Source organism: Anabrus simplex, chromosome 2 (assembly GCF_040414725.1).
Source record: "Anabrus simplex isolate iqAnaSimp1 chromosome 2, ASM4041472v1, whole genome shotgun sequence".
Lineage (NCBI taxonomy): Eukaryota > Metazoa > Arthropoda > Insecta > Orthoptera > Tettigoniidae > Anabrus > Anabrus simplex.
Window position 1 is genome coordinate 280,825,092 of NC_090266.1, and position 12,331 is coordinate 280,837,422.

The following is a 12,331-nucleotide window of genomic DNA, read 5'->3' on the forward strand; positions in this document are numbered from 1 at the left end:
TTACAATTTGGTTTACTGCGCACTGACACAGATAGGTCTTACGGCGATGATGGGATAGGAAAGAGCTAGGAGTGAGAGGGAAACAAGGAAACGACCATGGCCTGAGCTGTTCTGATGTGGAAATGCAAAACCATCTTCAGAGTTTAGCCGCTCGCTCGGTGAAGATGATAAACAATAGGCCACCGACCAGCAAGTCAACTCAGTCACGAGAAAAATGTTCTTCATAGTTTCAGAGTAATATTTGGGTTTGAGTACTCCTTTATGATGAACTTCTAGTTTATTAAAAGTATGCCTAGGCGACGTGGCAAAGACGTGCTCGGTTGAACCAGAAGGACATGGGTTCGATTCCTCTTTAGTAAGTCGAAACATTTAGAAACGAGATTTCCACTTCTGTTAATGGGATGCCTAGCTGAGGTGGCGCGATTGGTTCACCTGGAAAGACGTGGGTTCGATTTCCCCTTAACAAGTCGAAAAATTCAGAGACGAGATTTCCATTCCTGCAGAACCTCATGATGCTAAGATTCACTCAGCCTACACCATAAATGAGTATCAAGTTTAAAGGCGGGCAGGCATAGGGCTAACCACACCATCAGATTTAGTGGCGATGTTACGGGCAGTGGAATCCTTTACCCTCCATTCTTCAAAGGCCTTCGTGGACGGTACGGAGATGGTTTTGCTTTTAGGTTTCTGTCTGTTGCGAAAGTGAAATTGCTTCAACTTCTCTGACCTCCTCGAAGAACACTTTTCTTGTAATCCATCGAAATGGACGTTAATGTAATAATAATAATAATAATAATAATAATAATAATAATAATAATAATAATATAATAGCAGCTAAAAGATTGAGTTAGGGAAATGGTGAAATCGAACTCCACTACTGAGAAGCCTGGAGGTAGGTTTCCATAGTTTTCCATTTTCACACCATGCCGTATCTTAATTAAGACCAGGCCACTTCCTTCCCAGTCCTTTCCTACCCCATCGCCGCCGAAAACCTATCTGAATTTGTGCGGCATTAAACCACTTGAAAATAAATCTTCTTCATGCCTGCTTAGTCCCCTGGTTGGGCAAAGTCCTCCCCCAACTCCTTCCAGATTCCTTTGTCACATGCAGTTTTCATCCAGCCCATCGCAGGTCATCAGATCATCTAGCTAAGTGAAGGGTATACCCGCCTCACTGTTCATCCTCGGGGTACAATTCACTTAAACCCCTTCTCTAGTTTATGGGACCCATTCTCTCTGTACGACCTGCCCAGCTCAACTTCTGAGATCAGATTTTTTCCAAAGTCCTTTTCATTGTCTCGCGTCTAGTTTCAATGTTCCGCAGATGATTTTCGGAGAAATACTTAATAAATTTGTTTTTATTCTTCGCTGGCAAACTGACATTTTTTAGCTATTAGAGGCCATGTTTGCGCACCATATACAAGAACAGGCAGTTAAAAGTTTTGAGTACCTCCTTCTTGATGTCCATGGGAAAATAACGTTTGAAGATTGGGATCAAGCATTTCAAGTTCTCTTTCTGATGCCTATGTCTTGATTCTTGCCTGTTATTTTTTGGAGAGGGTGGGGGTAATCACATAAACGGTATTGTAAATAAAGGGTACAGACCTCTGCACATGGTTATGAGAGTATTAGGGGTTGTAGTAAGGATGTAAAGGAGACGGCATATAAGTGTCTGATAAGACCCCAACGAGAGTATGGTTCTAGTGTATGAGACACTCACCAGGATTACTTGATTCATGAACCAGAAAAATCCAAAGAAAAGCAGCTCGATTTGTTCTGGGTGATTTCGGCAAAAGAGCAGCGTTACACAAATATTGAAAAGTTTGGGCTGGAAAGACTTGGGAGGAAGGAGACGAGCTGCTCGACTAAGTGGTATGTTCCAAACTGTCAAAGGAAGATGGCGTGGAATTATATTAATACACGAATAAGTCTGAGTGGTGTTTTTAAAAGTGAAGATTAAGTTGGAATTCAAGAGGACGAACTGAGGCAAATATTCGTAATAGGAAGAGGAGTTAGGAACTGGAATAAAATATCAAGGCAGATGTTCAATAAATTTCCAAATTCTTTGCAATTATCTAAGAAAAGATTAGGTAAGAAACAGGTAGGGAATCTGCCACATGGGCGACTGCCCTAAATGCAGATCAGTGATAGATGAAGCTGGTCACAAACTTGTTTTTCATTTCATTACAACTTGCTTGCTAACTTGCTATGACCGGGCGAGTTGGCCGTGCGCGTAGAGGCGCGCGGCTGTGAGCTTGCATCCGGGAGATGCAAGATAGCAGGTTCGAATCCCACTATCGGCAGCAGTGAAAATGGTTTTCCGTGGTTTCCCATTTTCACACCAGGCAAATGCTGGGGCTGTACCTTAATTAAGGCCACGGCCGCTTCCTTCCAACTCCTAGGCCTTTCCTATCCCATCGTCGCCATAAAACCTACCTGTGTCGGCGCGACGTAAAGCCCCTAGCAAAAAAAAGAAAACTTGCTATGCTCATTTAGATATTCTATAACATTTCGAAGTTGTGGATAATAATAATCCCCACACTCAATGAACAACATCGGGTAGCCGTTCTCTTTCTGTTCGTAAGATAGCAGTTCGATTCCGGCTCAGAATGGTAGCATTTAGTAGAGTGTTTAAATGCAGCAGTTGCATTTCGTGGCTTTTGACACGTTCAATACTGTACCTTTTGCGGAAACAATCTGATATACCGACGTCTGTCAAGGCCTGTCAAGGCCATTAGAATTACTAAATAACGTACATTATTATTATTATTATTATTATTATTATTATTATTATTATTATTATTATTATTATTATTATTATTATTATTATTATTATTATTATTATTATTATTCTCAATCGCTGTAAGGTCTTTAAAGCCCGTCTTCAACGATGGTACTCGGTCAGTTTGGCAGGAGGTACCGTATTAGGGTGACATGTGGTTAACTAGATGACTCTCGCAGCCATAGTGTTTTACATTTATGATCAGTCAGCTGCATTTCACATCAGACAGGTCCTCGTTTATGTTGTATTTACGAGGTGGAGTGAACCTCCCTTCAACTCTCAGATCAAGATCAAAATTTTGGATGAGTTAGGAATCCAACCCGCAACCGCCGAGTAAAATGTTAAAGGACAAAAATTTATGTCTTAAGCACGAGGCTGGATATATTATTATTATTATTATTATTATTATTATTATTATTATTATTATTATTATTATTATTATTATTATTATTATTATTAATACTGTTTTCTTCCCAATTTCCTGGGATCGGCACAAATAAGGAATTAGCCCAGTTTTTCTACTGGATACCCTTCCTGACGCCAGTCCTGCGGGGAGGATGTACAGTAAGATACCCTACAGCATTCACCGTTGCATGTTTCTGTAGTGGATGGTAGGGTTTTTATTTAGATGTGTATTAAGAGGAACACAAACACCCAGTCCCCGAGCGAGAAGAATTAACCATAAAAATCACCGACCAGGCCAGAAATTGAACTTGGACCCTCTGAACTCAAGGCCACTAGGCTGACCATTCAGACAAGAAGCAGGATAATAATAATAATAATAATAATAATAATAATAATAATAATAATAATAATAATAATAATAATAATAATTGGTAAGACGTTGTTGTAAAATTATACTTTAGGCCTATGAACTCACCGGTTATTTGTTTCACGTAGCTCAAGTTCACATGGCGTATATTTAAGATTATTTTGTCCAAAAGTATTATTATTATTATTATTATTATTATTATTATTATTATTATTAATATTATTATTATTATTATTATTATTATTATTATTATTATTATTATTATTATTAAGAGCAGTCCTTTCCTATCCCATCGTTACCATAATATCTATCTGTGTCGGTTTGACGTAAAGCCAATTGAAAATATTATTATTATTATTATTATTATTATTATTATTATTATTATTATTATTATTATTATTATTATTATTATCGCCAAAATTCTACAATAACAATAACGATGATAACCCGAAAAACTGTAATGTTTGCTGGCTAATAATGTTTCCCTTGTTCTTGTATTTTTCTTTTTTTCTTTTTTTGTGTGTGGTTTAACGTCGCAATAACACGTCAAAGGTTTTCAGAACGGAAGGATAGGAAAGAGCTAGGATTGGGAAGGTAACAGTCACGGCTTTAATAAAGGTACAGCCCGAGCATTTGTCTGGTGTGAAGTTCTTGTATTTTTCGTACCACAAGTTATCAGCGTAGGGACGTCAAAATATGAATCCAAGGACTATTGCTACTACTAAATGTTTTATTCCGTACGACGAAGGGGTTGCGGCGGGCCTCTTAGAGGGTTAAGCCATTTCCGAGGCCAGAAGAGGTGGAACGGTGATTTTTTTATTCGGAGGGGGCCGTGACCTATAAGAAGATCTGTCTCGGTATTCGCCTTAGTGCTGAAGAATGGACAATGACGGAAAACCACTCTCAACACATCCAATGGTGTGGACCAGCCCCTTTGCCTCCCCAATGTACAGCTGCAAAGCTAGCCAAAACTAGCCGTTGTTAGGGATGTCACACTAGGCTAGTTTACTAGCAGCTAGTATGGACAGCTAGTACATGTAGCTAACACTAGCGGCTAGTAAACGTGATAATTACCTACGGCTAATAACCGAGTTGTTGAAGAAATTCTCTGTGTGTGCAAGGCTGCATCTTTTGCAATCTTCATATACAAATCACATCAGGGATTCCACAAAATGTTCATACTTTCTGAATATGTATAAAACGTATATAATTGGTTTTCCGTTCAAATTTAATCACCCGGAAAAGTTTCAGCTACAGATCTTTATTGTTCAGCAATTGATGGACCCGATTGTTGGCTGCTGCGTCCATTGAATCTAGAGAATATGTGAAACATTTGATTTTGTCAACGTTTTCGCCCAAGAAAACTGCGCATCCAAGTACCCCATCTTGTTATGACAATGAAATATGGAAGGTGACTTCTTGGTACAAAACTTGACGACTGTGTGCTTTTACAAGAAGCAGCAATGAAGTAATTTACCCTGCTGTAATTCTCCCTGATACATTCATCAATATGATGTAGAACATGCGCAATACGTGGCACTTGGTTGAGGTTTGGATACATGCCGAAAGTTGGAAAGCCGAAAGTATATGGCATGTTTGATCACTTCCCATAAGCCTGAATTGTCTATACTGTACGCCCACTGACCACAGCTTCATGCATGAATCATTGAATGACTGCATTGCAGAGTAGGCGTTTGCCTTCTCTAGTTGTTACACCTTATAAATCGTAGGTCTTACTTATTTACCAGATAATGGGAACACGAACATATTAAAAATATATCTTTGCAGCTCATTAGTAGTTTCATCTAAAGTGAATCCTACTCTTTCTTTCCTAATATGCTTACTCTCCAGGGTCGGTTTTTCCCTCGGACTCAGCGAGGGACCCCAACTCTACCGCCTCAAGGGCAGTGTCCTGGAGCTTCAGGCTCTGGGTCGGGGTACACAACTGGGGAGGATGACCAGTACTTCGCCCAGGAGGCCTCGCCTGCTATGCTGAACAGGGGCCTTGCAGGGGGATGGGGAGATTGGAAGGGATAGCCGAGGAAGAGGGAACGAAGCGGCCGTGGCCTTAAGTTAGGTACCACCCCGGCATTTGCCTGGAAAAGTGGGAAACCACGAAAAACCACTTCCAGGATGGCTGAGGTAGGAATCGAACCCACCTCTACTCAGTTGACCTCCCGAGGCTGAATGGACCCCGTTCCAGTCCTCGTATCACTTTTCAAATTTCGTGGCAGAGCCGGGAATCGAACCCGAGCCTCCGGGGGTGGCAACTAATCACACTAACCACTACACCACAGGCTGCTTCTACTAGCGCTTTAACATTGTAGTAGGTAGCAGTAGTGATGGGCAACGCTCTCGCTGGAGACTCTCAAGACTGACGTCATAGATCTCGAGACTCTCGCGAGACTCTCGAGACCTATCCTCCGGTAATGCAAGCTGTGCGACGTACCAGTAACTACGACTGTAAACTTGATAGTAGACCCTATATCATTGGCAGTTATTGCGTGAAATAACGTTTTCATATGAAAACGTGTAAGCCAAAACATTTTGTCAAAAGCCTGAAAAAGTACTGCATGTCAGTATCTTAAACTGTTCACGACATATTTGGGGTGGACATCTTAGCTGAATAACCCTGCATAATTTGTGAATAACTGTAGATAGGGTGTACACCTACTTGGATACCAGAGGCCTGCATTATTCGAACTTGTGACGGGGAAGATGTGCTTTGCTACATATGCAACCCCCATTACACATGAGTGGAACGTGTAATCTAAAATGCCCGACTTTGCTCCAATTCTTTCAGCAGGGGTGATAACGCTCTCGAGACCGATTCTCGTGTGTTGCGAGCTGTGCGACGCGACCTCCCAGTAACTACGCGTGTAAGCTTGATATTTACGTATCATCAGCAGTTCTCATATGGAAACGTGTGTGACGATAAATTTTGTGAAAAACCTAGGAAAGCACTGCATGTTGAACTATGAGCTCCTTAATACCATTAACGAACGTGAAGACAGAATGCCAGTATCTTAAACTGTTCAGGAGTTATTTCAAATGGACTTCTTAGCTGAATAACCAGTATAATTGGTTAATAACTGTTATTAGGATGTAAACCTACCTGGATGCCTCACAGTCGTTGTCGGCAGGGTAGCTTCTTGTGATTCAGACCGGGCCGGAGGTGTTCTGTGACTATTCATCTTCATTTACATTATTTTTTAAGTCTCGGATCATCCCAGAAGCATTTCTGCCGACGTATTTTACTTCTTTTGAACAAGCAACACAGCGTGCTGTGCTATGTGACATCTCTTCAAAATAACCGACATCCACGACTTACGTTGCGTTTCGGACATCGTCTTCAAGTTGTCGCGTACAACTAGTACAATTTCACATTGCACCGTCATATATCGAAGTACATAATTATGACGGACATACTCTATAACGTTGCAAGGAATTATTTCCGTCGTCACTAAAATATCGGTAAACACAAGCAGTGGTCATATGTTATTGAATGTGGGGCCTGATAACGCTGTACACCTACCAGTCGAAAGAATTGGAGCAATCTGAAACATTTTAGATTACACATTCAACTCATGCGTAATGATGGTTGCATATGCAGCAAGGCACATCTTGCCTCGTCTCGAGTTCGAATAATGCACGCCTCTAGTATCCAGGTACGTGTGCCTACAGTAGCCGTCAGGTTTTGTACTTAAACCACTCATTCGTGTACCTACCAGTGCATACAACGCCAGAATGCCCATCCTTTATAATTATGTTATACCGCGTCAAAATAGACCTCGGTAGAAATGAACGCCCTAGTCGCTTGTTGACATGAATTTACGAAATGGAGAAAGACTGTGGTTGGCTATTCTCATACTCGGCACAAACAACATTCAGCTCCGACTACCTGTAGGCCTACCATACGCTGCTCGCCAAACAATGCGGGGACAACGCTCTCGAGATCTCTCGAAATTTCTCGCGAGAAATAGTGCCTGCGCTAGTCTCGAGAAATCCCGAGAAATCTCGAGACCTAGTCTCAGACTGCCCATCACTAGGTAGCAGACGCTTTCACGCTTGTTATCGATAGTTGACTGGATGCCAGTCTTGAGCGAGTTCCTAACAAACGATAGAGTTCTCTGTAGGTGAAGAGTTATTTCTGAATTAAAGTAGTTTTCTGAAATCTAGATATTTGCACAGACGGCAGGTATTCAGTGCACCCAATTTATGAAAATAGACGTGAACTCTCTGAACTTCATTATTTGCACAGAACACTTAAAGACGACGAACAAAAGTTTTTCGAAAAGTATTGAATCGGGCCAGTAATATTTTACTACAGTTTAGATAGTATAAAGGACCTTATTACAAAGCACAGAAAAATATTCCAATATTGCAATAACACTGAGGTAAGGGATTGATGAATTTAAAATATTTCGGAATACAGTACCTATCATGTTCCATTTTCTAAATTTTCTTTGAAATTATATATAATTATTTTAAAATGTTAAAATATGAATGGAATGAAATGAAATCAAATTGTCTTCAGTTGTTAAATTTTCCCAATCCATGATTACCACAATACTGACAAGCTTCAACCGGCGCGAGCAAACCGACAGCGGACCGTTTCAATCGCTTTCCCGGCGCTAAACAGCGCCAGCTCTCGCTTGATAAAATGAGTATTTCAAACGCTTCATCACTGAACAATGTTTATAAAATCTAGCGCTAGCTGGAGCGTGAAGCCGCTAGTGGTTCCGTAAACACAGCCTAACACATTTCTTTCCTGGTACACGCGAGCACAGAAATGGTGTCCCGGTATACACAAAGCATGGTATACCCCCACCACCACGCTTAACGCAGTGCTGCAGGTATACAGCCCGCTACAAGACTGTTGTGATTGAAATGGGCATAGTGGTGGATGTATAGCAATACACACACTGTGCCTTTAGCACTACCCGTTCACTCTCTCCCCTCCTTTTCAGTACTGGAGTGGGGCAGTGTTGATTGTTTACGTCGGGACACCATTTCTGTGCTTGCATGTACAAAATATCCCGACACCATGAAAGCACTAAAATATACAGTTTTGAGTAAAACTCGCACCACAAAAGAAATGCTTTCTTTTCCTGCGCATGCTTTACCCACTGGATAAGGAATTCATGTAACTGATAAACAGACACAAGTGTTTTGTCGAAATTTTGTCTGCTTTCTCTCGTGGCGTTTCGCTATATTACCTTGGGAACAATTGGGGCTACAGCGATGTAAATACACCAACGATGTCTGTTATCCATTTCATTGTATGTGTGGTGGAGTTGTGCAGAACGACGTGTATTTGTAGGATCGTTCAAATTCATGGGTCTCACTCACGAGGCAACACATACATGTGTTTCACTCGGATTCGGTTGAAATTTGGTAGGAATATTCGTGGGAGGCAGTAGAATGCTAAGGTGAAAATTGCATGTCCCCAGCACAAGTTTAAACGCCAAAATAGAACAAATAAATAGTCGTAAAATTAGAAGTGCCGCGGGAGTATCGGGGTTTGGCGGAGAGGTAGGGAGGAGCGAAGCGGCGGACGTGAACCAACCGGGCTGTGTCGAGCTGCGCCAGCAGCCAGGCAGCGTATAGTTAGCGCGTTCCCCTTAAATTCCCGATTAGATGTGCAAAACGTAAATATGAAAACAGCACATGAAACAAGTGTAAAAAGGACGATGTTTGAACAACGATGCCAATAAGGTTTGAAGAATTCACGCCCGAGTTCTTGTTACTCGTTGTAATTAGTGCAATAGTGATTGTTGACAAAAAGTGTACAAGGCACAGATACTGTGTGCACCATGCACATCTTACAGCGCTATCGCTTTCACAAGTATTACATTGATTATAGGAAGGCTCTTCTTTGAAACAATAATCGACTGGATTAACAAATTGTGAAGGTTTCTTGTTAACACAGCCACATTTTTTACCAACTGTACTGCCACATGCCACGAAAACGCGGAGAGGAGAACTGGTTGTGCGTCAAAGATTGCACTTTTAAAATGTTGTTCCTTAAATGTACCTTGATGTCTAACGAGTTTAACAAAATTAAATCCTACAAAATACGTATAAATTGCTTCCAAATGCGGAAGCCCAAAACATCTAACGGCTGGACAAGTCCAGTGGCTCCCTTCGGAATTGTTTGAACATTAATGATTTTCTTACTCACAATTTTAGCATTTAAAATATTTTCTTCTTTCTGTCCGGTCCAGGAATCGAGAACTAAAACACTGTACTCTGGTACTAGCTCACAATAAACATCCCGTAACCATTTCTGTATAAGTTCTTTGGTCAGTTTTCCAGACTTTGAAGGCAAAGTGTACACATTTGGTGAGGTAAATAGTTTTCTTTTCTATATTAGGACCAAATTTGCCATTTTTTCTTTCAACACCACTAGCAACTTCGGCAGGAGTTGTCCATCTGCCGAAATTATTGGCTGTATTGTGTAGCTATGAGTTAGTGAATTCGTAGATTGTGCTTCCGCTAATACGACTTTTTCTCCTCGTTCATTATGGGTCCTGCCAGAATGGAACTCTTCATGAAAACCAGACTGATCAGTATTAAACACGCACTCTGGGCCGTGACTTTCTATTAATTGCGACACTTCTTCAACAAACAGTGTCGCGTTACAGTTAGTATCTTCTTGTTCAAATAGGTACCTTTTGGATACGAATTTGCAAGTTTTTCTTGATCCAATTTTGAATTTCTTTTTAAAACTCATTACCAAGGAATGAGACGCTCGAAACGTGTCGTAGTTAACTAGACGACCGTACTTTAAGGCCCATTTTTTAATATTTATATCGTGAACAATTTTGTTTCGTTGTCTACTTTCTTTGAACTTTTGATAAGTCTTCTTCGTAAAAAAAAATATTTGTTTCTCCTATTGTGACACCGTTTTCCAGTTGTTGCTCCCATCTGTAAAGTTCTTGCCGGAACTTTAATTTACAAAACCTGTGTTTCACTGATGCGAAGCTCCTCTGTTTCCCACCTTTGTTTCGCCAATATTCGACGACCTTCTTCTTATAAGTTATTGGGATTGGGCATCGTTCAGCCGTTGTTGTGGATGGAGGGTTAGGAGCAACATTTTTGGAGACGAGGTCATATAACGGTGTTTCATTATTGTCTTCCTCGAAATCAAAGTCATCTTCTGACATATCCAATGTGCTATCCAGTTCCACTGTCATATCGGTATCCAAAACCCTGTCGGCAATTAGACCTGTAAAACGGAGACAAGAACGCAATTCCTGTGAACGCTTGTTTTTCTCGTAAAAGTAAATATATATAAATACATTGATCTATTTACGATATAATTCCAATCCCAAATTCCTTTCATTTTCAGAAAATGGGGTGTCTTTTTGGTCACACTCTGCAAAACAATTCTGAAGGCACACTACTACATTCCACGGATTGAATGACTTCTGCAGTGGGCGTTTTTTGTATTTAGGTGTAAAAAATCAATTATTACCATATATGGTTAAAGTAAATATACAGTCACCATTCATAAAAATGACTATATGAACGTCAGATTTTACCTGTCATTGTAAGAACGTTGTCTCATCGGACGACTAATCAATGTGCACCTCTTGATCTGCTTTGACGTTTCTAATCGGGAAGATAGGAGGTATGTGCGAAGTGCGGTGTAGTAAAGAAGAGTGGCCGGGAGGGTGGGGGTGGGTGGTCATTCATTCGACTCGAGCGAGCAGCCCGACTATACGCTGCTCACGTCCGCTTCTTCACTCCTCCCTCCCTCTCCGCCACACCCAGATACTCCCGCGGCACTTCTAATTTTACGACTATTTATTTGCTCTATTTTGGCGTTTAAACTTGCGCTGGGGACATGCAGTTTTCACCTTAGCATTCTACTGCCTCCCACGAATATTCCTACCAAATTTCAACCGAATCCGAGTGAAACACATGTATGTGTTCCCTCGTCAGTATTTTCAATCTAGTCTCGTTCAAAACTTCCTGTTCGAGCGCTGTGGTCAGTGAGTTTGTGAAAGGACCAAACTTGAAAGGACGCTCAACTTCACTGAACAAATGAGTCCACCGAACTGTCCATGCTGTGAGATCATAATAAGCAAAAAGTCTGAACGGATCGAGCAGCTCGGAAGTCCAAGTACCTCACTCATTCGCACATTGTTGTCCCATGCATTGATGGTTGGCAGATATTTCGCCTTCACAGCATATAATACTCGTAACGCACACGAGTGAAGCACAATCAGAGGGCCCAGGGTTCGATTCCCTGTCAGGCCAAGGATTTTAACCATGTATGGTTAATTCTTGTGACTCGCGGACTAGAGTTTGTGTTCGTTTCACATGTATAAGTTCATATCAGCACGTTAATTCGTAATTAATGTAGAAAATTACACATAGTATTATAATTTATATACTCGTATACGCAAAAAATGCTGCATTAACAAGTATTAGTAAAATTACGAGTAGCGTTCGAATAAGACCAAGAGCCATTTTTTTAAGTGAAACAGAAACACGGCGACAACTCGCAGTTTGATCACCCGCTGAGTAACTGAACAAGCCCGTTATCGAGTTTCGAGTTTAGGTTGACGTACACAGCAAACCGTTGAGTCTGTCCAGACTCGTTTATTTATGAGTCGCTCTGTGTTTATTCTGCCAGCAGGCTCGTTCTCTGATCGAACTACCTGAGTAGTAGAAGTGGAGAGGTACAGTACAATCGTTCGGCTCTAGTGTGTGGTTGCAATTCAGCGCCAACTAGCACCAACTTGCCGACTGGCGGACCTTTCTTTC